This window comes from Globicephala melas, unplaced genomic scaffold (assembly GCF_963455315.2).
Source record: "Globicephala melas unplaced genomic scaffold, mGloMel1.2 SCAFFOLD_226, whole genome shotgun sequence".
In the NCBI taxonomy this organism is placed as follows: domain Eukaryota; kingdom Metazoa; phylum Chordata; class Mammalia; order Artiodactyla; family Delphinidae; genus Globicephala; species Globicephala melas.
In genome coordinates, this window is record NW_027207398.1 from 92,932 (window position 1) to 120,595 (window position 27,664).

At 39.5% G+C, this 27,664-nt stretch overlaps 1 protein-coding gene and 1 long non-coding RNA gene across 2 annotated transcripts in view; one reads left to right on the forward strand and one right to left on the reverse strand.

The window, feature by feature from the left end:
* Positions 1–27,664, reverse strand: part of LOC132596654 (uncharacterized) — a 90,922-nt gene that overhangs the window by 60,864 nt on the left and 2,394 nt on the right. The window lies entirely within an intron of this gene.
* Positions 24,527–26,746, forward strand: LOC138842539 (uncharacterized). The gene is made up of 2 exons (XR_011377199.1): positions 24,527–24,660; positions 26,452–26,746. It is a non-coding gene; the product is annotated as an uncharacterized lncRNA (long non-coding RNA).

A 27,664-nucleotide genomic window follows, 5' to 3' on the forward strand; every position in this document is an offset into this window, starting at 1 on the left:
AATCTGAAACAGATCACTACATTGTTGCATGCTGTAGAATCAAAGCAGTGTACAAAGCAAAGAGCACTGGCCTCCATTATACTTGCATTTCACTTGAGATTCACTTTTCTAGACCGTGGAGAAAGCAGATGTTTCAACACTTTCCAGGTACTGGAATATTACAATCTGGCCATCTCCACCACTGCATGTTTGATCACACTATTCCCTGCAAATGGAATGCTGTTCCATCAAGGTCAGATTGACCAGTGCAAATACCTGATTTTATCGTACAGTCAGAACCAAATTAACTTACTGAAATTCTGCCCAGCTCAGGGTCTACCTTCTCTGTGAAACCTCCTGTGAGATCCCAAGTTACAAACAACTCTATCTTCTTCAGAAGACATTGTATACTATATAAATAGTAATTTACATATAAATATATGTATATGTTTGTGTATTTCCTTGTTACATTAAGTTATAACTCCTGTGGTTTCTCTTCTTAACTAAACTGGACCCCCTAATCATCACAGTGGCCATGTACATCATTGTATCCTCCAAAACATCCAGAATAATATCACGGATTCAGTATATAGTTGTTTAATAGAAAACAATTAACTAACCACTGCAGAATACTAGTGTCTCTCAAGGTGTGTTCAGTGGATCATAAATCCTGTGAGACAGTCCATGAAGGAAAAGATTTCAAATAAATTTGGGATCTGTTGTCCACTACATCCCCTTATCAGAGACTCATAATTCACAAGACTCGTGAAAAGCTCTGTAGCAAAGAAACTGTTGACTTAGTTTGACCCAGTATTTCTCTTACAAGAGTATCAGTTCTGGAGGTCAAGGACATTTTTCACCTCTAATATAACATCTCTACTGCCTAGTAGAGTGCCTGGCACTTAGTAGACACCTAATAAATATTTGAATAAGTTTCAACATACATTCCCCTTTTAAGCTATAGAAGAAAAACATAGTATATAGTAGATTTTGATTTACTTTGGGAGAATAATAATATGAATAGATAAATTTACACAAATCATCTTAAAGTATATATATTTGATAATACTTTTTTCCACAAATCTACACAACTGCACATTTAGTGGTGACAGTAAACGAACTACATTTGCTTCGGAAAACTTGCTAAGAAGGATGGCTACTAAAAACTACAACTTGAACCCCAAACGATTTATTTCATTAGTCCCCACTCCTTAGCAGTTTTAATATAGAAGAAAATAGACGCATATATTTCTTTTCTGCCATAATATGACATCATATAAGGAATGCTATTTTATTAGCTAGAAATAAGATTTGCTTTTGTTATTTTAGTACATTTGATCACATAAGAATAATTCTAGATTTTTTCCCCTCCTGTGACTCTCATAGCATCCCCATCTAAAATAGACTTTGGAGATTTAGATCAAATGTCATATCAATTGTCCTAGACTGCTTACTATGTGCTTTCACTATAGATTTTAATGTCAATAGAGAAAGGAGAAGGAAAAGTCAGAGGGAAATGAAACAGGTGTATGCAACACCCCTCTCTACTACCGACATTTCTCAGAATTCTGGGGCAAGTTGCATCTATAAGGGGAAAGTTTTTCACCATGGAACTCACGGTGGTTGAACTTCTCATGAAGAATTTTTTTTTCACTACTGAAGAAAACTATGTTTGATTTTACCATAACTGAAAAGTTCTCCTGTTTCTACTTCTGAGGTTTGCCCTCAAGACTACTGTTTACCTAATGGAAGTGACTCCTATGCATGGAGGAAAAAGTGCACCATTTGAAGGAAAAGCTAAAGGAGTGATATTCAGGTAGCTCCTCATTCCACCAATGAAAACATACACATAGATTTTCCACTTTACACCTCATTTTCCACCTTATTTTCATGATTTTGAAATGAATATGTAGGGTCTGATGAGTTTGTCAATAGTCTATAATTATTAGTGTTATTAAAATAGAATACAAATGATAAGCCATATGTAAAAATGCTGTGTGAATAAACTGCTATACCCCAAATAATACAAATGAGTGAATGGCAGTAAATGCTAAGAGGGATTAACAACATAAAGGATATTAAAAAAATGATGACCGTATTTCATATTTATGTGTCTTTTTCTCTCTCACTCTTTTTTCTTTTTCTTTTTTTTTTTTTTTTGTGGTACGCGGGCCACTCACTGTTGTGGCCTCTCCCGTTGCGGAGCACAGGCTCCGGACGTGCAGGCTCAGCGGCCACGGCTCACGGGCCCAGCCACTCCGCGGCATGTGGGATCTTCCCGGACCGGGGCACGAACCCACGTCCCCTGCATCGGCCGGCAGACACTCAACCACTGCGCCACCAGGGAAGCCCTTCTCTCTCACTCTTACTCCACTCCTAAATAACTAAGAGAATATGCTCACAAATGGTAAGCATGTTTTGGATGTTCGATGTGTGTTTGTGGGAAAGAACAAAAAAAAAAACTGCCTCAATTAGGTCAAATATCATACAAGAGATGAATGAGATTAGAGATGGGATTGGTATTTGTGTTAGTTACTCAATAGCTAACCAATCACGGATATGACAGTGTAGTGCAATATGCAAATATACTTTTAAACAACTTCTCTTAAGTTATCTACTGTCTGTAAAGACAATCACACTCAACTGCTCTGCACTTAACCCCAGAGCTTCTGACTTAGAATCTCTTAGAAATAGGTACACGTTTCATTGCTTTGGCAACATTTACATGGCTCTGCATCAGGCAATACAACTGCTAAGACCACACTCTGGGAATTCAGGAAAGGCCAGTGTCCAGTTCTGGTCGTTCTACCACCCAACTGTGATCTAGGGTAAATTCCTGATAAAAAAAAAAAGAAAAAAGAAAAACCCTGAAGATGCTGAAACAGTATTTCCTACTTCACAGGGTTGACATGGGGATAAAAGGTCAGTAGGATAAAGTGCCTCTCACCCAGGAAACACTGATAAATGCTACTGATGCTACCGTCCATCATCATCATGACCGATCAAGAACATATTGCCACATGGAAATTCAACATTCCCTCATGGAAATTCAACATTCCCTGGGCCATGCACAACTTTCCTTTAAAGGACTCATATTCTATGTGGGGTCTTAACACCTTCAAATAACAGAAAATACAAGTCTTTACGCCTTTTTTTCTGTAGCTAATTTTGGCATCTTTCACCTCTGTCCACTTAACTGTTGGTTTAGCACATTCTTGTCACACAAAGAAGCTACTTCCCAAAGAGAGGAGCAATGTGTCAAGTGACAAAGACATTGAGTGAAGTCTTTCACATCCTAGATTGCCCACGGTACAGCTCAGCTGGTCTCTGGGTTGGAAGGCCTGGGTCTACTTTGCTCGTCTGTTACAGGGGAAGGGACATGGTCCTTAGCATGTGGTCTGTGAAACAGAAGCAGCTGCGGGTAGAATTATAACACAAGCAGAAATGGCTTCAATTCTTCCTTCTTAGGTCTTTTTCTTCTTGTTCAGCTGTTCAAGGAACTTGCCTGCCCTCTGTCCCTGCCAGGACGATGTTACGTCTGCCTGGATAAGTAGGTCACCATTGTATATCAGGAAAGGTCTTATTTGTAATCATCAGGAACCAGATACAGCTAATTTGAGCAGAAAAGGAAACTTTTGGAAGTTTATGGTTAGGCCTCAGTAACTAGAAGCAGACGAAACAACCGAAAGCCAAGGCTATGCTATTGCAATTATAGGATCAGGCCAAAGTGATGTTATAAGTCCTAGCTGGCCTTCCTACCAAGCAGCAACAGGAAACAGGAGGTTGACCCAGCACTGCTGGCCTTGCTTCTTTACATCATTTATTTGTAATTCAAAATCCAAGAGAGGGGTGCAGTTGGCCAACCCGAGGTCGCCCGACTGCTTTCCATCTGTAAGGGAGACTGAGCATGTGAGTAAACAGTGTATCTGACATGTTCAGCTTGTATAACGAGAGGAAGGCTCTGTTTCTCACCAAGACCCACAAAGTGGAAAATTCCCCAGAGAAAGGAATTTCAGATCAGATGCTTGGAAAGTTAAAAACAACAACAACAAACAAATGCAGATGTGGAATTAAAGACATGGAGTCATTAGAACCTATATGTGGAGTGATTCAGACCTGAGTTCACATCTGGAGCAAGCTACTCAATCTTGCTGAGCTTCAATTTTCTCTAAAGGAAACAACGTGGAAGATGATATCCACATGTAACTTGTGGTACACATGAAGGAGGGTAGTACAGTATATGATGCCTGGCACATCCTATGCATTTTCTAAAACTACTAGTAGTACTATTATTATTGTCACTTATTATAAAATTTATTGTAGAAATTAACAGGGAGAGTATTAATAAATGTTAATACAGTGCTAAGTGTCACATTTATGATCTCAACTAATTATTTGTTGATTCAACAAACATTCCACATATCAGAAAATAACCTGTTAGTGTATATATATATATATATATATATATATTTTTTACAGAAGAAAAGAAATCCTGAGGCTTAGAAAGTGTAAACAATGTACCAAAAGTCACTCATTTAAGAGGTAATGCAATATTATTCAGCCTTAAAAAAATGAAGGAGATCCTTTCATTTGTGACAATATAGATGAAACAGGAGTGCATTATGCTGATGAAATAAGCCAGACAGGATAAATACGAACGATATCATTTATATATGGAATCTAAAAAGAAAAAAAGCCACACTCATAGAAACAGAGTAGAAAACTGGTTGCCAGGGGCTGGGGTGTGGGTGGGGAAAAGAGGGGAAGACTGGTAAAAGGGTACAAACTTTCAGCTGCAGGATGAATAAGGTCTGAGGATCTACTGTATAACATAGTTACTACAGTCAATAACACTGTATTGTATAACTAACATTTTCTGAGAGAATAGAACTTAAGTGTTCTCACCAAAAAAAGAAAAAAAGGAAAAAGTGTCATGAGCTGTTAGATGTATTAATTAACGTGATGGGAAGGATCCTTCTGCAATGCATCTGTATATCAAATCATCATGATATACTCTTTGACTATCTTACAATTTTGTCAATTATACCTCGATAAAACAGGGAAAAAAGAGGTAATAAAGATGAGATTCCAATCCAGGATTATCTAGCTCAAAAAACTACACTCTTAACCATTACAATATAGTATCCATCCATATGTTGTAACTGTAAAATGCTTAACACAAAAGAAACGTTAAATAAATGGTATTTATTCTAACTCTAATGCTTACTAGATATGTTATGTGGTATGTTTTACTTCTAACTACAAGGGTATAAGGTGCAAATTCTTGCTACAGAACATAAAAGCCCCTGTGGTACCCTGTAGGATAAACACAGTACCTGTAAATCTCTCATCTCTCAACCCAGAGTCTCCTCAAGTTGGAGGTCTTTACCCCCTTTATAACATGGGAATAATGCCTTTCCCACATTTGCACTGGGCATGAAAATCCATACTTCCAGGTGTATAGTGAACCTCCACTTAGCTCCTCGTCACCTTGGAATCACCAGACCAAAGATCATTTATTCCATTAATATAAATGATGTAGGGATAGAAGTACAGAATATACAGAGAGTATTGGAGGAATCCAAACAACAAGTCCTCCACTCTCAAAACAAATTTTAGAGTTCCAAAAGTAAAGAGCAATGTTTGGAAATAAAACTAAAAATGAAACTAACATCTACAATTAGCCAAGTATTTATTATGGGTCAGGCTACTTACTAGGCACTTGATAAACATTACAGCTCATCTTCCTGCAGTCCTTCAAAGCATATAATATTGTTTCTATTATATAGAGAAGAAAATTGTATCTAAGCAGGTTAGTGATTAGCCCAAGACCACAGGGCTAGGCTGTAAGAAAAGAAGGCCAACTTTCAGTGGTCAAAATGGTGATGGATGTTATAACTAGAAGATTATGGCTAATCAAATAAAAATATTCAAAACGGTCCTAATGTATTATTAGGATTTCTTTAGAATAACTTGGGTGCCTTAGTGAATACAGTAGTGGTAGGCACTACAGTCTCTTTAATTTGCTAATCATACAAATCTACTTTAATATTCTTGGTGACAAGGAGCTAACTACTGATAAGACAGCTTCTTCAGTTTTGGGGCTACTCCAGGGTGAAATGCCAGAACGTCTTACTGCCTGCAATGTTACCTAGTTCTACCAGGGGGAATAAAGCAGAACAAGTAGCCACTGTTCTTGACAAATGGATACAGTTTCAGATTTTCAAAATGTGAGTGTCAGATTCATTCACTGTATCACATAGATCTGTCAAATGGCTTTGTCCATTTACTAATGGATGGCACACTGCAGACACACGTTGGGTCAAAGGACTCAATGTCACCTCATTGATACTGTCATCAATATAATTTGTATTGGCATTTTGTCTCACCCTGACTTTAAGGACTATGTGGGGAGATCCAAGTCTCCAGACCATGGACTGATCACCTCTGCTTGACACAGTATTCTCTGCTCATTTCCAGAGGGGACCAAGGATGAGCTCTTGTACTTCTGAGTCTATTCACCCTATCTGGCAACACATACTAGCTGGGCTGATTGGATCAAGCAGGAGCCCCAGAGTTTAAATTTCCAGCTGCATTGGAGGAAACAGAGGCTATGCCCCAATCCCATAACCCCTCACTTCTTACTGCTAGCCTATCCTAGGCTGTTCTTGCTGATAGGAGTATTTCATGCTAAAAATTAATTTTGCTTACCTGATGGCAGTCACACAACCTCAAATGCCATTTTTATAAACAAGGCAACCACCAATGGAGTGTGATTTAGGGTTTTTTCTTCTGTAGACCCTGCCTACCCTATAAAATCTCCCATTACTGCATCATGGAGACTATAATCCCTTTCCGAGGGAACAGATTCTTTCCAACCATAAGATGAAATAAGAACCTACATTTCCATACTGCCCAAAAGGAAATACATTGATTACAAAATGCAGGAGAATGACTGATTTTCCACATTTGTTGTGTTCATTAAAGGGTTTTTGAATCGACTTGACAGTATTAAAGAAGCTCAACACACACAAAATAAAAATTAATAAATGAAGAGAAAAAAATTGCATTTACAACAAACAACAAAATAAACACATTGATATATAAAAGGTTGTTATACATCGATGAAAAATGGATGCCATAAAGTCACAAACTAAAAAGTATTAACAGCCAATAAAGATATGAAAATATGTTCAACCTTGCTATTATTAATCAAAGAAATACAAATAAAATAATTCAGGTGTCATATTTTACTGAGCTAGAATGACAAAGTTTTAAAAAACTTGATAATACTGGTATTGATATTGATAATACTGGTACTGATGACTGTGTGTAAGAAACCACACTGGATGTTAAATTCTTGGTAGAAATAAGAAGCACGGTAACCTTTCTGGAAGAAAATATGTCAGTATGTACCAGAACTGACAACCAGCCATTCAAGTTCTAGAAGTCCATTCTAAGGAAATAAACAAATGCTCAAAGACATATGAACAAGGATGCTTGTCTCATTGTTTAGCAAAGCAAAACAAGAATAATCTAAATGTTGAACAGTAGGGACTGGTAAAATAAATAATAGAATGCTGTTCAACCATTAAGAATGATGCTGCAGATTTTTATTAGGTGATGAGTAATCATACTTATATTACTAAATAAAAATGTTATAGAACTGTTTTGTAGTTTGATATAATAATTAAAGGTATTTTATACTTGCATTGTATTTATATGCACACCGTCACAAAAAAGTTTCAAAAGATACCCTCAAAAATGTTACAGAGATGATTTATCAGAAATGGGATTTTAAGTTACTTTTCCTTTTTTCTTTAAATCCTTTCAATTTTGGAGTTTCTGCAATGAGCCTGTATTATTTTTACAATTAAAAATATTTAAATTTACAATAAAAGGATCTAAATTCCTCCAGTTTTCCATTTATTTTCCATCCTGGCTCAGGGTATTTGTGTAAAAAAAAAAAAAATCAGCTTATTTTCTCTTTTGTATCAATCTAAATTTACTTTTCATAAGTTAACTATTTTAGTCTGGCAAAAGTTTCACACAGGAAAATTGTTAAGGTCTGAGTATTCTATTACCTTTAAAAGCACTGGAAACTTTGAAATTATTTCTTTCAGAATTTTCATATAATACTGAAAGGCGGGGGGGAGGTAGCAAAATGAAGGGAAATAGATAGTAGTAGCCAACTTCAATTAAGAAAAAGCAACAAGAGGCAGTTTGTACTCTTTTGATACGGCAGAAGCTCCATGTGTCAACTCATGCTAAAAAATGTATATATACACACACATATATATGTTTGTGTGTATTATATGTATATGTGACACACACACATAATTAATCCAGTCTTAGGCTAATCACTCATTGTGGCAGAAACAACGAGCTGTTGACTACACTTTAATTAGCTCCTCCAGCCTGCAGAGGCATCACTAGGATCAAGATAGGAACAACATTCTCCATCTCCGCTTGCATCTGGGTATGGTTCTATCCCAAAGAATGTGACCAGAGGTGACCTGAAGAGTTTATGTCTGAAGGATAACGAGTTGATAATTGTAGCTTGCAGTTTCCTCTCTCCTTTCCTTTATAGGACAAACGCAGAGCCACTTGATGAAGGTGGTGGGTCCCTGAATAACTGAGCAGAAAACTGACCCTCAGACCACCAAAGTCCATACTACACTCCTGAGTGAGTGAGAAATGAACTGTCCATGTGTTGCTCCAATGAGGTTTAAGGTTTATTATTTAGTGTTTAACTAACGCATTTTTTCTTTAAACCTCAGTTGCCTTCTCTGTAAAATAAAGTCTTTGAAAAGGATCCACTGTAAGTTTTTTCCATTGCTTATGTTTTTATCTTAGTTTTTAATTCTCAGAAACATTGCACGCATTTTACCTTTTACGTTAGTAAGTCTACTTTTTTTCCCACAAAGACGGGTTCTTCAAGTTATGGAGAAGTCATAGCAGACTGTTGCTTCAGTTTAAGATACGCATTCACATATGAGATGAGAAGGGTGAGGACCCAGAGAAACACCTTTGACAGAGGGGAGTGAGAGCATACTGAAGAATGTTTAGCAATAAAGGTTTCAGATGGGAGAAACGGATGGGTTACATCTAACAGATTTGCTCAAAGGAATTCTGGAAAGGCAAATATGTGAAAATGTATATAGCAAAGACATGAAATGCCTTTTGGTCCCTAAATGGATTTCATTTCAAAGACGTGCATATTGCAAATACATGTACCATAAAACTTCTCTGTCCACTTCTAGAATTTTCTAAAGCCTGACAGAACATCTGCAGAGAGAGGATGTCATTCCAAGATAATCGACTGCAAGTGACTAAATTAAGATAAAAATGTCCTTAACCTTGAACAGTTTTTAAAGAGATTTTAGAAGAAAGGAGCCCTCCAGGGGGTTGTATAACTATATAATTGTACCCTTTCTAAAAGGCTATTTACAGATACATAATGTTTCCCCTCCATTCTTTAAAGTAAAATATAGGATAAAAAAAATAGTTTGGGGATAATATTTGTTTGGGACAGCAGGCACTGCTAATCAGTACCACTCTCTCCTTATTCCTTACTATCAGAGCCCTGGTTTAGGAGACCCCATTATCCTTAAGGCTAAGGTGGCCAGTTTAAAATCCGAGCTGATGAGATCTAAGTGCAAGTCTGCTGACCACCTGTGGTAAAAAAATTTGCTCTCTGAGTTAGACACTGCCTGGTTTTTCTTACTTCATTTCTTTTTTTTTTCATTTTCTTTCTTCCTGCCCAAATTGTTGGAACACTATTGGAGATTCTGGGGTCACTTTGAAGCTATGTGGATGTGCTAGAGATGTGGAAGCTGGAAGAGCGAAGCAACCCAGTCCCCTGGTGATGCCCTTCAGCAGCTGGACTAACGCTAGAGGGACTATCTCCAAACTTCCTGCTACCCGTGGAAAGTAAGGTAAATCACTCATTCACTTTCTGTTACCTACTAACTGATCCAGAACTCTAACCTCAGGGTTCTAGAACCCTTCTCAGTATCCCATAGTCATACTCATGTTCCAGACTCCTGATCATCAGACTTGCTTATAGCAGATGTATGGGGAGGGCAGGCTCTTCTGGAAGCCCTCATACTTCCTCCCCTACCCCCACCACACACAAATAATGATCTTTATGTCCACTCATCCTATCTACACTCAGAGGCCAGGGCCCCCAGGAAGGCTTCACTGACAACCCTTTACTCCTCTCTACAAGCAGAAAGGGTAGAGGTGTGGGCTCTGGAATCAGACTTCCTAGACTTGAATTCTTAATCTGTTACTTACCAGTTTAGGACGTGGGCAAAGTAGTTACCTTCTCTGGACACCCTTGTAAAAGAGGAACACTAAGTAGCACCTACGTACCTTACTGAAAGGATTAAATGAGCAAATGCAGGTAAAGTTCTTATCATTTTTTCTTGGGTCAATCAATTCTAGCTGCTATTGTTACCTTTGACTAATTTAGGGCAGAGTCCCTTTGCCCTCCTTTGGTTCTCTGGGCCCGTCTCATTCACAACACACACAACCGCATACTGCATTCACAACACACACAACCGCATACTGCAGAGTTTTGAAAGGTGGTTCTCAAAATGTGGTCCCTGGGCCAGCAATATCAGCCACACCTGGGAACTGGTTAGAACTCTGGCACTGGAGCCCAGCAATCTGTGTTTTAACAATATTCTCAGGCAAATCTGATGCACACTAAAGGCTGACGACAACTGAGAACATCTGTCTCAGACTCTCCTGGAGGCATTCACCAAAAATAGAGTTACAGGACCTTACACCTTACCAGTTGGAGAACGGGTCTAGTAATTGCCCTGGTTATCATGCTTGTCATGATTTTTCAGCACATAAATGTTTGAGAATCACTGCCATTTTGAATGTGTGTTTCACTTGTCTGTTTTTCCAGTGGACTTTACTTCCTTGCAAGGAAGGTTTGTGAAGATTTGTTGCTGTTGTTTGCATTATTAGTTTTATTATGCTAATTCTAGAATCTCTGGTGCATAGTGCAATCTCAGGCAGGAAGTAGTGGCTCATTAAAACAGGTATCCCAAAAGTCTTAGTAGAACTTCAAGATTAATTCCTTCAGGAAGAGGTAAAATTGTCATTAGATGCAGATGATATGATACTATATAGAGAAAACCCTAAAGACTCTACATGAAAACTACTACAACTGATAAACGAATTCAGCAAGGTAGCAGAATACAAGATTAACATACAGAAATTGGTTGCATTTCTTTATACCAACAATGAAATATCGGAAAGAGAATGTAAAAAAACAATGCCTTTTAAAATCACAACCCTCAAAATAAAATACTTAGGAATAAACCTCACCAAGAAGGCAAAAGACTTATACATTGAGAACTGTAAGACATTAATAAAGGAAAGTGAAGATGATTCAAAGAAATGGAAAGACATCTCATGTTCTTGGGTTGGAGGAATTAATATTGTTAAAATGCTCATACTACCCAAAGCAATCTACAGATTTAATGCGATCCCTATCAAATTACCCATGACATTTTTCACGCAATTAGAACAAATAATCCTAAAATTCATACAGAACCATAAAAGACCCAGAATTGCCAAAGCAATCCTGAAGAAAAAGAACAACGTTGGAGGCATAGCCACCCCAGACTCAGACAGTACTCCAAAGTCACAGTAATCAAAACAGCGTGGTATTGGCACAAAAACAGACATATGGATCAACGGAACAGAATACAGAGCCTAGAAATAAATCCACACACCTCAGTTAATCTTTGACAATTAATCTTTGACAAAGGAGGCAAGAATATATAATGGGAAAGAGACAGTCTCTTCCGCAAGTGGTGTTGGTAAAGTTGGACAGCCTTATATAAACCAGTGAAGTTAGAACACATCCTTTCACCATACACGAAAATAAACGCAAAATGTCTTAAAGACTTAAACATAAGACATGACACCATAAAACTTCTAGAAGAGAACACAGGCAAAATATTCTCTGACATAAATCATACCAATGTTTTCTTAGGTCAGTCGCCCAAGACAATAGAAATAAAAATGAAAATAAACAAAGGGGACCGAATCAAACTTACAAGCTTTTGCACAGCAAAGGAAACCATAAACAAAATGAAAAGACAACCTACAGAATGGGAGAAAATATTTGCAAATGATGCGACCAGCAAGGGCTTAATTTCCAAAATATACAAACAGCTCATACAACTTGATGACAATAAAAGCAAACAACCCAATCAAAAAAAATAGGCAGAAGACTTAAAAAGACATTTCTCCAAAGAAGAAATACAGATGGCCAATAGGCACATGAAAAGAGGCTCAACACTGCCAATTATTACAAAAATACAAATCAAAACTACCATGAGGTACCACCTCACACCAGTCAGAATGGCTATCATTAAAAAGTCTACAAATAACATATGCTGGAGAGGGTGTGGAGAAAAGGGAACCCTCCTACAACACTGTTGGTGGGAATGTAAGTTGGTGCAGCCACTGTGGAAAACAGTATGGAGGTTCCTCAGAAAACTAAAATAGACCTACCATATGATCCAGCAATCCCACTCCTGGGCGTATATCCAGACCAAACTATAATTCAAAAAGACACATTCACTCTGATCTTCACAGCAGCAATAGTCACAATAGGCAAGACATGGAAACAACCTAAATGTCCATCAACAAATGAATGGATAAAGACGATGTGGTACATATATACAATGAAATACTACTCAGCCATAAAAAAAGAATGAAATAATGCCATTTGCAGCAGCAACATGGATGCAACTAGAGATTATCATACTAAGCAAAGTAAGTCAGAAAGAGAAAGACAAATATCATGATACCACTTATATGTGGAATCTACAATATGACACAAAGGAACCTATCTATGAAACAGAATCAGAGACATAGAGAATAGACTGGTGGCTGCCAAGGGGGAAGCAGGTGGGAGAGGGATGAACTGGGAGTTTGGGATTAGCAGATGCAAACTGGTATATATAGATTGGCTAAACAACAAGGTCCTACTGTATAGCACAGGGAACTATATTCAATATCCTGTGATAAACCATAATGGAAAAGACTATGAAAAAGAATGTATATACATATGTATAACAGAGTCACTTTGCTGTACAGCAGTGATTAACACAACGCTGTAAACCAAGTATACTTCAATAAAAAATAAGTTAATTAAATTTTTAAAAAGATTAATTCCTTCAGAAGAACAAGTACTACACATTCACAGAAAAAGCACCCTTTGAAAGTTTAAATTTTTGAATTTCTTTGCCACTTCCTTAGTTTTGATCATCTTGGACAATATATTTTTAATATTGACTTTTAAAAAGAGTTGTGTTTCAGTGTTTGCTATCCTTAGAGAGACAGAAACAGATAAGTACAACTAAATACTTGTTTTTCAAAAGTCTCAAAAGTATAAGGGAAATGAAAGTAATTATATCTTCAAATGATTTTGGGGTATGTTTCTAATTTCATACTTCTGATGCGATTCAAGATTAAAACTGTATTAAGACATTTGAGACATGCCGCATTGGTATTAAATGAATTTAACTTTGTGTAAAGTGGTAGAAATATTTTCTTCAGCAAACATACCTGCAGATATAAAATCACAACCATAAATCTACAAAAAAGCAAGCTATTGAATGAAATCTGATTGGTTATTTCCCTGCAGTATGGATCTGCTAATAATTTAATTTACTACTTGCTAACAGAAGCCAAAATTTAAATATACATATATATGTGTGTGTATATATATCTATCTCTTCAATTTTAAATCATTCATATATATGAACAAGTATACATACACATATATAACAATTGTTCATATATATATATACAATTTAATACAATTAAATTGTATAAATTTATACAATTTATACAATTTAATATATTAAATTGTATATATACATATATATATATATACAATTATATGTATATATACATATATATATATACAATTTAAATTAAAGAAAGTACATCTGGTGGCCTATTTTTTCCCCCCGATTTCTAAAGAACATCATATTCTATTCTAGGCAGTGGAATGTCAATTCACCTTAAGGGTTGTTCAATGAGCATATCTGAGAAACCACTGGTTTAGCCAATGATGTACTTATTGAGGGAGGCCCTAGTGCCACTGTCAAGAGCTTATCCACAGGAGAGATAAGAAGGTACTTGTTTGGTTTGTGAAAAGAAGGAGTAGTGAGGAATGGCAGGTAGCTGCAGGCTGATGACACGTGATGTCCGTATATATGTAGAACCAACACACCCATAATTGCACCCATTTTCCATACCCAAATCCAAAGCCTTTATATCATTAATCCCAGGCAAAAACGGTAAGATTCATGTGTGTTACTATCCCACGGCTTCAAGATGCCTATCAACTCATATGAGTATGTCTTAGTTTTATCAGTGGAGGACAAACCAGGCTTCTATCACCAAGCCCCATTCCATAACAGGCAAACCAGTCCAAGACTTCTCTGAGTGCTGCAGGAGAGTCTATGGAAGGGGCGCTCACTCCACTGTGATGCCGAAAATGCCTTTGCACAGAGCAAACATTCAATACATGCTGAGTGAATGAATGAGTAAACTGGCTCATTTCAGGGAAATTCCATTCAACAGGCTGGCATTCCTTCCTACCCATCTTAACTGTTAAGCTTGCCATCAGACAAAAATTTAATTATAAAACGTTAGAGCTGAGGAAATTTTAGAAACTATCTACTCTCCAGAGGTATACAACTTTAATTTAGTGGTAAAAATCACTAGGAGTGATTTAGGAGTCTATCAGACCTGAGTCCAAATTCCACACCTACCATATTTTGGTGAGCAAATAACTACTTCTGAGGCTCTGTTCCATGTATGCATTATGGGATATCATAATAATACATACATTAATTGTATGACTATCACGGGATGAAATGACACAACCCATTTGCCATGCTCGGCTAAGTAATTTGCCCCAAGTAAGCACTCAAGACATTAGCCAATATTCATAGCGGAGAGATGAAAACAAAACTCTGGGACTGATGCCTACCCTAGTGGCCCCAGTGGTCATAATGACTTTCTTCCATTCAGCCTGCTCTCTTCTCACTAAGACTAAGGAAGAGAAGATGAACAAATTAGGAATAACAATTTGAAAATGGTTTTATACTCCCTGAATGAATGGAATTATAATAAAACGATTCATGAGTTCTGCAGAAACATGATGAGACTTTAGATCTTTATGTTAGTTCTCTACAAAACCAATTGATGGCCCTAAGATGTACCTTCCCACCCAGCCCCATCCTTACCAGGATCAAATATCATTGTAAATGGAAAAGTCTACAACACACAATCAACAAGCTAAGTTACAAGCCAGTGAAGTCTCGGAGCTTTGATAGAGAAAATTCAGATTTATCATTATATGTAAAAATAAGATGATATGAAGAACTCAATCTAAAAAATATTACCTGGAGATCTATAATCTCTACAATAGTGCTATAAAAAGTAAAGAGCTAGAAATCTATTTAGATGGTTTTCCTTATAAGAAAGCACTTTCTGTATAACTTTTAATGTACTATTGATGAGAACAATTCAACAAAATTCAAATAAATATCTGCAGATGTCCTACGAGAAGAAAAGAACAGAGTTAGATGTGACAGGGGATAACTGGACTTCAGGATGAGTAAGACCCTATACTTGACCTCAATAAATTAACATGAAATACAGTGGATGAGTCATGTACAGAATGTCAGAATTCTAAAAGGCCAAGCTAAGTACCAAAAGGAACACGTGGGGACTCTTAAGAAGGAAATAAAATATTGGTTAGTTGATTACGAAAAGGCAGAAGGGAGTAGGTTCCCTTTGGCTGCTCTTTGAAGAGATCACTTCCTTTCCCCCCTAGTCCTGAGGCTAGGGTGGCATGGGCAATAGAGGAATGTGGGGACTGAGAATCATTTCTACTCTCACCAGAGTGGCTGGAAGCAGATTTTCTTACCAGGATGTAGTAGTATGCTAATATGTAAGGGTTCTTGAGGTCAGAGAGAAGGGTTTGAATACTCCGGCTCCATCTCTTGCTGTGGGTCAAGTTTCTTACCTTTCCAACACCTCGGCGTCTTTATTTGAAAATTGGGGATGATGATAATGTCTCCCACCTGAGTGTGAGAACTATATGATACAGTGCATACGCAGGGCTAAATTTGGTGCCTGGCAAACAGAAAGTTCTCAGTACGGCAGGCGAGTGTAGTGACAATAAAGGCAAAGGTGACGGGGATAGTGCCGGTGTTGCTTCTGCCCCCAGAACAGGCTCTGACTGGGAGAGAGTTAAAGCACCTTTGGGTTCATGGGGGTTTATATATAAGCAACGGTTGATCAATGTGAGCTGGTTGTCCAAATGATTACGTGCAATCTAAGAAAAAAATGGGCCTCGGATCTGCTCAGCTACTTAATAATATTAGCAGCGGGAGTAGTCAAAGAAGCTAAATTTTATTACGTGTTTATATGCCAAACAACGTGCTGAACGTTTTAAAAGGATTTACTCACTTATTACAACGAGGCTATACGCTAGGTCCTGATAATGTTATTCGTCTCTTTCAGATGTTGACTGAGCCTCAGATGGGTTACAAAAGCACCTAAGATCCTGTTGTCAGTACATGACGGAAATGAGTTCAAATCCAGCCTGTCTGACTTGTTCTTAATCACTAAGGTATGAAATTAAGCATGTTGCCCTTTGCCTGATTCTCCTTCTGAGGCCTGAATATTTCACTTAGCTCTCTGAGTGCAGAAGAGAGAAAATTCTCTCTCCTTGACCCAACTTGGCATCAATATCCAACTCCCCTTCTCAAAATGGATTGCTTCAACGAGCAGCAATGAATGCTGGGTCGTGGACCAGTCACCTTGATGACTAAGAGTCAGACACTACGGAAAGAAAATGCTCTGTGACAAACCTACCCTTGTACAGAAACAAGACAGAAATGGGGGGACAGGGCAGAAGATAATGGAATAAGGCATAGGAAAAATAGCACCTGGCATCGTGACAGTAATAATAATAATAGTAGTAGTAGTAGTAATAGTAATAATAATAGACTTTACAATGCTCTAGGCATTGTATTAAGTGCTTGGTGTAAGTGACTTCATTTTAACATTGAAAACAAGTCTATGGGGATGAAATATTATTAACATCATTTTATAGGCAGGAGTATTGAGGTTCAGGTAATCAGGTAAATTGCCCAAGCTCATATGGTTAGCAAGTGGAAAGCAGAGATTTGAACCAGCACCTACACTCCTAACCATTATGCTATAACCATTATGCTGAAGACATAAGAATTCCAATGGTCTTTCCCCATAACCCACTCCTGCACTTCAGACTTAAAAAGTCCAAGATCAAGAGAGAGCAAGCTTGGAGTTGCCACTCTTCAGTGAGTGTCAATAATTTCAAATCACTGTATTTGCTAACAAGATGCAGTTCCTGTGATAATCTTCTCAACCAGCTATCAAGAAACAGGAAGCAAAGATTCAAGTAACAGTATGTTCCTACTTACGAGGAAGGTGGGACAGCACAGTTGACACTGGGCTTAACTGTTCTGGAAAACGTGGTCCCAGTAGGCATACACGCTGGTACATTTTCCCCACCTACCAAATACAAAAGAAGTATTTCATTTCCATGTTGCTCTTCAAAGTTCCACCTCATTCGTGCCTGTCATTCATCCTCTGGCCTCTTCCTGTCTCCATTTCTGTACAGAAAGGTGCTGAGTCTCTGCTCTCGGATACGAAAAGGGTGTGTTAGGAGAGGGAGCCATGGTACCTCGATGTCTTTTTTTTTCATCCTAATTCTATTATGCCAACTCCACTGAACTTAATTAGAGTGAATACAGAATTACACAATTACCCTCTGTTCTAGTCTTCAGATGTTATATTTTGATAAAATTTACGACATGCTGCTCTCCCCTTGAACACCAGATGAACACTAGAAATGGATGTGTGTTGACATAAAATCTGTTATAATTACAATTCAAGTGTAGCTTACATAATGATAGTGTTAACATAAAATTATAGATGTGTAGAGACAACGTGGTCATGCATTTTTTAGTATAAGTACATGCTTAGACCAATATCTGTTAGCGGAATGAAGATGGAAGAGAATTTTGGTTAAGCCACAAAGGCTGTTTAAGGACTTGCAGGTAGCTAAGGGGAACTCAAAGACCAGTAAGATAATATTTCCCCTGCCATGTTTGCAATTGCAAAGTGAAGGGAAGATGTGAAAGTAAGTACCCCTATGGAAATTACAACACAAGTACATTTTTTTCCTTGAATACCTGGGCAAATGCTTAAATTCTAATGTATATCAGTGATGCAAATTTTCAACTGAGTTTGATAAATCATAAAATAATAATTATACATATATGTATATAAAACGGCATGGAACTAGACAGTTCAGAATTACTTCTAATTAAAGAGGTACCCTATGACAACTAACTTAAACCTTACAAAATATGGTTCCAAGTACCCTATCAGAGTGAAAAGCAGGAGACTGAAAGGTTTAGTGTAAATGTTTGTAGTCATGGTGTCTTAACTAAAACTACTGTGTCACAAATACTATTAAAATAATTGTGACATTTTATTCACTTTTACTGCAAACAACAAAACAAACTATAGGTATTCTTTCATTTCAGGTAATTATTTTAGCTAACAGTTATTAAATGTTTTGAGAAGACAGAGTGCTAATTGCATTACTTCATTTTACCTTTAAAATAGCGCTTCCATGTAATTATTCTTAATATCTCCATTGTATTAAAGTGTATCTCTAGTTTAGACCTTTCTTCAGAACTGCAGACTTGTGTATCCAACTGTGTACTCAGCATCTCTACTTGGACGTCACGAAAACATCTCAAATCTTATACCTCCAAAACTGGTCTTTAATCCCCCAAACATGCTCTACCCCAAACTTTTTCCGTCTTAGGTGACAGTAACCACACCTTTCCAGTTCCCCAGGTCCTACATCTCAAATTCACCCTTGACCCCCTCTTCCTTTCCATTCTTGCATTCAATCTACCACGAAATGCTGTCACAACCTTCCCAATGTGCCACTTCTGAGAATTACCAGCCGCTACCAGCCTGGTGCAGGCCACCAACATAGACCTCGAGGATCCTGTAGTCGCCTCCCGAGATTCTCCCTGACTCCACTCTCTCCCCACATCCTCAAGACCACAGATACAGTTATGCTTTTCAAACAAGAGACAGTTCATGCCACACCTCGGCTAAAATCCTGCCCCTGGCTGCCTACATTTAGAGTAAAAGACACAATGCATGTGATGGCCTCCCAGGACTTACCCAATCCATCCCATCACATATCCGACCTCCAGCCCTCCTGCTGTCTCTTCCTCCCCACTGACTAAGTCAGCCAAGGTGGCCTCCTTGATATTCCTCCAAGCTGCCCGGCATATTTCTGCCTTAGAGTTTTGGGACTGGTTATTCTTGCTCCCAGGGAGTGGTCTCCCCATCATACATTCTGACAACTCCCTCACTTCAAGTCTTTGCTCAAATGTCAACTTATAAAATCCACCCTGACTACCCTATTTAAAATCAGAACCTACCTGTACACTCCTCCAGCACTCCCAACCCAAGCCTCTTCAGTGAGCTTCACATCCTTTTCCTTATCCCGTAGCGCCCATCAACCTGTGACAAAGCATAGAATTTATTTAGAACATCCGTTTCCACACGAGAGTGTAAGGAGGGAGAAAGCATGCAAGAAGGAGCACGCAGGCAAAGGCTCTTGTCTCATTTATTCATTGATACGTCCAAGCATAGAGAACAGGAAGATGCTTGATAAATAGTCCTGAAAAAGATACAGATGAGGAAACTAGTAGTAAAGCTCAGAAAGTTTAAGTAACTTCCTCAAGGTTCTAGAGCTAGAAGAGGGTCACAGTAGAATTCACACCTGGGGATGTCTAACTTCAAATCTCTTAGCCTCTCTATCTTTTTTTTTTTTTCTTCTTCTTTGCGGTACAGGGGCCTCTCACTGTTGCAGCCTCTCCCGTTGCGGAGCACAGGCTCCGGACGCGCAGGCTCAGCAGCCATGGCTCACAGGCCCAGCCGCTCCGCGGCATGTGGGATCTTCCCGGATCGGGTCACGAACTCTCAACCACTGCGCCACCAGGGAAGCCCCTCTCTGCTATCTTAAGTCCATGCAATTCAGGATTTGTTTTAATCAGTGCCATGGAAATTCTCACTCCACTGAATAGGATCACTAAAGTGTTCTCTGTCTACATTTATATATATATTTTCCATTTAAACAAAGGAAACAGAAGAGGGGAATTCATCATGGGTTATTGCGGTAGTTTTACAGCAATGTTAGCAATAATGACATTTAAGTAATAGTGATATTTAATGATAGCATAATAATAATAAAATAATAGCTCTTAAATGTATTGAAGACGAATCGCATGCTAAACTCGGTGCTAAAATATTTCCATGTATATTTTGTGCAAAATCCTTATGAATATCCTATCAGATGAGCTTTATGTGTAACTCCACCAGGCATACTTCTCTTAGTCCACTTTCAAAGATAAGGAAATGGATGAGAATGTAGTAACCGTTTGATCAAGATGAGACTGGTAATAAGTTGTGAGTATGAATTTAAATTCAGGTCTAACTCCAGAATTTGATTCTCAATCCATACATGAAAATTCTGATAATTCCTTTGATAAGGGTATGTTCTCTCCTGGAAAACATCCCCCATTATGTCTGCCTGTGCTCATACCTTCAGGACACAGTCAAGTTTGAAACATGATAAAAATGTTTAAATAGTGTGCTTTAATAAATGGAAATATCTCCATCTAAACAATAACACAAAAAGGCAGGCTGAGCCCTTTGAAGTGGCTTCGTTGCTATCTTCCATCCAGAACAAGAGAAGGAATCAACAGCTGCAGAGTAAAGAAAGCATGAAACCCAGAGATGGAGGATTCTGTAAATGACCAATTACAAGACTATTAAGCCACACTTTCATAGCAAGAGGCAAAATATTCCACTAAACTGAAAATTCTTCTACCCCTCACTCCAAGGCCCACACAAACATTAATGTTGCATTTATTAGGATGTATTTCCTGTGCTCTATCAACTTGACTTTCAGCAACTGTATTAATACAGTCCTTTCGCTTTGCACATATATCTGAATGATGGATTCCATTACTGGAGTTTTGTAGAAAGAGTGGAGTGAACGAAGTAAAGTTTGGGAAGAGCCATCATAATCCATAATGATGGGCACTGAATCAGGACAAGAAGAAACCTCTCTTCTCATTTATTTGAATGAAAATTCTACTATATATTTATTGCCTCTGTACAGGGCCATCTGTTGAATAATGGAAAACAAGCATCTTTCATTTGGAGGTAGGATTTGTGTGCTCAAGTTTCGATGGGCCTGCAGAATTAATCTTGTTTTAGAAACGAAATAAAATGTAATTTCTTACTGTAAGTAGATGTGGTTAAGCAACTGGCAACTTTGATGTCTTTAAATCACTGCAGTTTCAGGGTAGGCAAATCTATAATTATTTCAAGCACTTCTTTATTGGTGCAACAATTGAGCAGTGTACATAGTGGTCAACAACCTGGGCATTGTCAGACGACTCTAAGTTTGAATCTAGACTTTGCCACTCACCAGCTATGTGACTTTCAGCTATGAGAATCACTTTCTTCAGCTTTACACTGTGGATTATTATATGCCCTTTGCAGAACTACTGTAAGAACTAAATGTATATGGGCACAGTGGCTCATAGTAAGGGCTCAAATTAGTACTGTGGTCACTACTAGTAGTACTGAAAAGAAATTAGAACTTCTATTCTCATAAAGTGGGATATGTGTCCCTTTACCATTGTAATTTCATATCATTTTACTTTTGACCTTATAATTTAATAGCTTGATCCAAGAAACATTTAGCAGTAAATATAATTGAAAGAAGATTACCTGTCAAACATGAAATACTGTAGTATCAAGTGTGCTGGCACAATACTCTTCTCAGATAATTAACCTGTAAAAATATGTTATTGTCTTCTTTTTAATTGAGCACATTGAACATATATATTTACTGTGCCAATTGGCGAAAGGTCCATTAATTCATCAGTCTAACTATATGTTGCATAAACGTCTGCTAAACATAATCGTATATGTATTTTATTTGTTGGGAAAATGTGTTTGAGATTGTTCTTTTCTGCCTATTTAAAGTAAAAGAGGATGAGAAGTAGAGTTAGGCTTAATGTACTTTGTACTCCATTATGCCATGAAAATGCTTCTGTGCCCTGGAGACAACAACAAAAGATTTGCTTTAATGACAAGAATCAAGTATGTTCTAAAGCTTCCAGGTAGGAGGCGTATAGGTTGCAGTTTATATCAGAAGTCTTTGCTCTCTCTCTCAACTGCGTCTAGATGGGAAAGATGTGGTCACAAATGCTTCAAGGTGATATAGTAAATGTTGGAAAAGAGGGGGGTAGGAGGCAGAGTTTTGAATATCTCAAACCTGAGCTAGAAGGATTTTATTTAAAGAAAATAGCGGATATGATTTTTCACTTAAGGAAGCAAACCTGACATTAATGTAGGAAATTAGCTCTTTTACCTATGATGCTTTCAAATGCACATGGCTGAAAACAAATTCAAAATAGTCAAAGGAAATTTAAGAACAAAAACCAAACAACAACAACAACCTCAACAAACAAGTACTAGAAATTCAGGGATGCAGCCATATTCAGATTCAGTTGGATCTGGAAGTTCCAGAGTATCAGCAGGGTTCCAGCTCTCTCTCCATCGCTCAGCCCTGCTTACCTCTGCAAGACTTTATTTTACAGAAAGTCTCTCCTTGTGCTGGATGGTCACTGGGAGTCCCAGAGTCATATCTCCCCAGCTTAGAAATTCCAGAGAGAAAAGACAATTCTTCCATTTTGCTCTGAGACAAAAGTCCTGGGGAGCAGTCTGATAGACTTAGCCGAGGTCAGATGCCTACCCATGAGCCAATCACCTGCTTTGCTGGAGTTCAGTCCCTGGGCGACTCATCCCCGGGGCTCGTGAGGAGGCAGGATGGCATTATCTGGCAGTTCTCCAAGAAAAGCCTGCTGTTTTTTTGGTAAGATGAAAGGGGAGAGGACATGGATAATGAAACCTGTATCTGCTTCTGTAAAATCCACAGAATCTTACTCCCTGCCCTGTGTCGATGACCATGCAGTAAGCTGACCCAGGAGGTCATTTTTCCAACAACAGTCTTTCTATATATGACTAAGGAACACACTGGTAAAAGAATATGGGAGAAAGTCTGAGTATGACAAGTCAGCTAGACCGATATTAACTAAAAAAGCTGTGTGAAAATATCCTTAAAAAGTTGTCCCCAACTCACTCAAAGTCCGAAGTTGGAGTTGGAAATACAATGTCATGGAGTTTGGATAAGAACAGGTTTTCTCCAAGCTGAACTATGACACAGAAATTAGAGACTTCCAGAAACTATACTTTTTCAAAGAAAAAACATCACATGAGAAAAATGAGGCCTAGAAAAATTAAATGACTTAAGCTAATTAATGGCAGGACTGAGACTAGAGTATACTTTGTGTAATTGGCTATGGTCTTTTTTTTTGTTATCACTTCAGAACGAGACAAACTTAAAGAAAGGAAACACAACCAAAACTCAGTGGTTGGAAAAGAGATGGATGTGAACGCCCACTTGTTTCTTACGTATAAAGTTACCCCTCGCAGTGTTTTCGAGGAGAAAACGCTGGCTCTTCCCAACGTTGGTTACATACACAAAGATTCCAAAGACAAGACAAAGTACTTTGCAAATAAAGTAACTAGAACCAGCTCAGGCTTCCCCGCGCCGGGTCCTACGTTCCAAGGTCAGAACCACCAACTGTATCCCCCCGAGGAACAAGGTGATTCAGAAAAGCTGGCGCCTTCAGAGAAGGCAGAAAACTTAGCCGGGAAGAGAATCAGGAGAAAACTTGCTCAGCTTCTTGCTGGGGTCTGAAACGATCCCAATAGAGTCCTTAAACCCCTCAGGTTTCCCCAATCAAGCACCCTCGCCTCCAACCTGGGCCACCCCAGATCTGACTATCAGACGACAGAAGTCTGCGGACGCACGGAGAGCTGACCACCCCACGAGAGGAACCTACGCGCGGCCGCGCCCACTCACCCGCCGCTCCCCGGGAGACGGGAGACCAGCCCGGGGTCCAAGTCCTGGCTGTGGCAGACTCGACCCTCTCCGGGCCCGGCTCCAGCTCACTGTCGGCGCGGCCCGCCTGGGCGCCGCCATCTTGACCACGAAGGGGGCCTCGCGCCGGAGGCCCCTGAGCGGGCGCCCTGAGCGGAGCCGGAGCGCCGGGGAGGACCAGGTCGGCGACCTACGTCCCCCGCGCGCTCGCGCCCCGTCCACGAGCGACGAGAGTCCCGCACGCAGCGCCCGACCCAGGCTTCCGCGGAACCGGCGCCCCGCGCAGCCCGCACCGCGGCTCAGGCGGCGCCGAGGGCGGCCCGGGCGGAAGAGCGGGCGCGGGGCACACCCTCGGTAACCTGGCAACGCGGAGCAACCCGGCGTCCCTGGCGAACCCAGCCTTCCACCGCGAGGAAGCACGGACCTCCGCACCCACCGCCCAGCCCGCGCCGCCCCTCGGTCACTCCGCCCGCCGCTGCCCGCTTGCTATGGTCTTTTAAATCCATGATACAACGTCTGTAAGTAACAAATCTGTTAAACCCTAAATGTTTATGATATTCCAGTAATCCATTATCTGAATTATTCTTGAAGATAAAACATCCAAAGACTTCTTAATTGTATGGCTATACATACATAAAATACACGTGCAGGTAACTTCAAATATAGTATGTGCCTGTCTCTATTCCTGCCCTCTCCGCTCTTTTAAAAAATGCCCCTTTAAAAATTGCCCACTCACCATCTGTTAGGTAAATTTGCTGAAACACAGTAAATGTGGAGACAGAAATTGTTATAGAGACTATTCCAAATGGCACTGACACCTGTATTTATGAAATTTTTAAAAGGGTAAGTTAGAGTTGTTTTTTTTAAAAAAAAAAAAAATCCCACTATAGTAACACCACATCATCCTAGGTGCCCAGTTCTAACCAATTACATAAGATGGAGAAAGGGAGAGAGAGAGAGAGAGAAACAGAGAGAGAGAGAGAGAGGAGAAAGAGAAAGAAGAAAGGAAGAAAACCGAGTACTTATGTATAAAATGTTGCTGCCAAAGTTTGAGATTATACTCAAGCATCAATGAACAGAAGGAAAACACTTACAAATTTACAAATGTATTTCATTTATGGTATGAGGGACACAGGTTTAGATTTGCAACACGCTCCCACAAGGGTCAAATTGACCACTTTTTTCTATCTAGTTGCTCTTGAGAGAACAAAACAATTGAAACAGATGCCATTCAATTCCAAGTCTATAGCTTAGACCATGTCACTGCACATGAAATATTGTTCATTCAGAGTCAGCACATAGCAAGAGTAATTTATACTCTCAGAGTGTTTGCTCTCAAGTCAATAGCAGAGAAGCCTTGAATAAAAACGTTCCCATTACTTTCCATTGTAATAGATCTTACTTATAGCCCATGAAACAGTGGTCAGAGGAGATTTATTCTTTGTCCACCATATTATATAATCTCTCCACTTTAAGCCATCCCCCACTTGGCGATTATTTTTTAAATATGTTACTCGTAGTCAATATTAATTTACATTTAATCTTTCTTAGCATTAGGAGAGTATTATTTTGTACAGGCTCAGAAACAAATCTCCCGAAATTCCTCCCTGATGCTCCCTTCAGGCTGAAAATGCATTGCAGGGTGGCTGCAGTGACTTAATTCTAGTTGGCAGAGCCCTGGCCACACACTAATTTCATTAGCCTCAAACTCCTGGATTTGAAAGATCCACTGAATATGATTCCTGTCCTCTGACATGTCACTTACTAACCAATTCAGTGTGCATACAGAGGAGAGAAAGGACTTGCTCAGCTCTGGCCCACCGGCAGGCAGATGAGAATTCCCAGTCAGAGACACTGTTTACATCTGAGTGGTCATTCTTGCCCGGGTTCTTATTTTCAGGAAGGAAGTTCAATCCAGGCTTTGCTGGCAGCTGCAGCATTTGTTACATCCATTACTAGCTCCTTGTTCCTTCCTGCCCCCCAGTGCTTAGCATCCCCCATTTCAGTCACTAAGTCTTCCTTCCCCCAGCCTAGAAGCTTACCTCACCATAAATTTTTATCTCAAATGATAGGTTTGGCACATTCCCCACAGCAACCCACAGGGACTGGGGAAAAGAAAACTCAAATCTCTGGAGAGCTAAGAATTCAACCATTTAGAGGAGTTTCTTTTATACAGGACAGTCTTCATTGAGCTGAACCCTGCAATCCCAGAGAAGATTCACCTACCCGTTCTTTTCCTCTTTCCCTAAAGTGACTGTGTCTTTGAACAAGGGATATGTGTTCCACTATTCTCTCTATTCATTTTGCAGGTTTACAGAGGCTGGGAAACTGGGGACTGGACTTACATGCCAGGAGCTTCTAAGATCACACGCAAAAATAAGGCTACTGGAAGAGATTGTTGGAATCTATCTCTATATTTGAACATGGGCAGTGGTTAACCAGGATGCTCACACCAAGCTTATATCCAGCTTGCAGCACAAGCTACAAGTTGGTGCATCCCATTCATCCCATAAATGCAGGTGAAAACGGGGGGCTCTTTTCCCTCAGCTGTTCAATCCAACATGAATAGCTGCAATTTGCAAATTAGAGGAAAATGACAGTGTTTTCTCTGAATGGTTTTGGTCCCAACGCACACTGCTAATGCTGGCATTCAGTTCCTTTCCTTCCCAACCCAGGGAACGGGGGAACTAAGCATAAGGCAAGCGTTCTCTTTTCTTGCAAGTGCCTCAGATCCACACACCAGAGAAGGAATCGGCTCCCCCTGGAATCTTTTTCAGCAAACACAATCCTTCACCTAGTCTGCAAGCTCTCTCTTGACTTTAAGATTTCACTCTTTTTTCGACAGGCAGGCCCATCTGCAAGCTCCCAAGCTCCAAGTGAAGGCACCAAGATAATTTTTAAAATGTCAAACAGCAAATGTGCTTCAACCCCCAGAGATCCAGTAAAAATACTGTGAGTTGCCCCTGTGGTTCTCAGGTGACCTCTGGCCTCATCCTCCCTGCAGCGCTGCCTCCTCAGGTTCTCTAGTTTAAGCTCAGAGGTAAAGGAAGTGCTTCCGGGTTTTGCTTCCAACAACCCAGGCTCTTCCTGAAAGCATTACCTCAAAGTGAAGGCTGCCCAGAAGCACTTTTGGCCTTGCAAACATCTAGAGGTGGCATACTCAACAGGTGCTAGGGATGCTCAGAGGCTCAGAGGGGCCATACCAGGCTGCAGCTTTAGACAGGCACCCCTCCTTCTGGCACAAACACAAACTTCATACCCCTGGGTGCTGATGTAGTGACAGCTTGAATCTCACAAGGAGTCCCCTCCAGAAACCCAACATGCTTCAGGAAAGGCACTTGAGAGGGAGCCGACTTTTTAGCTACGGGGAGCATAAGGGTCAGCCAGAACATCTGGAGAAGGGACTAACTGAGCTTGGGTCCTACCAGGCAGGGAGAGAGCTGTGCATTAGGAAAGGATCACTTCAAGACAGAGATTAACAAAAAACCTGGAGATAGGGGTAGAGAAGGAAAAGAGAGGCAG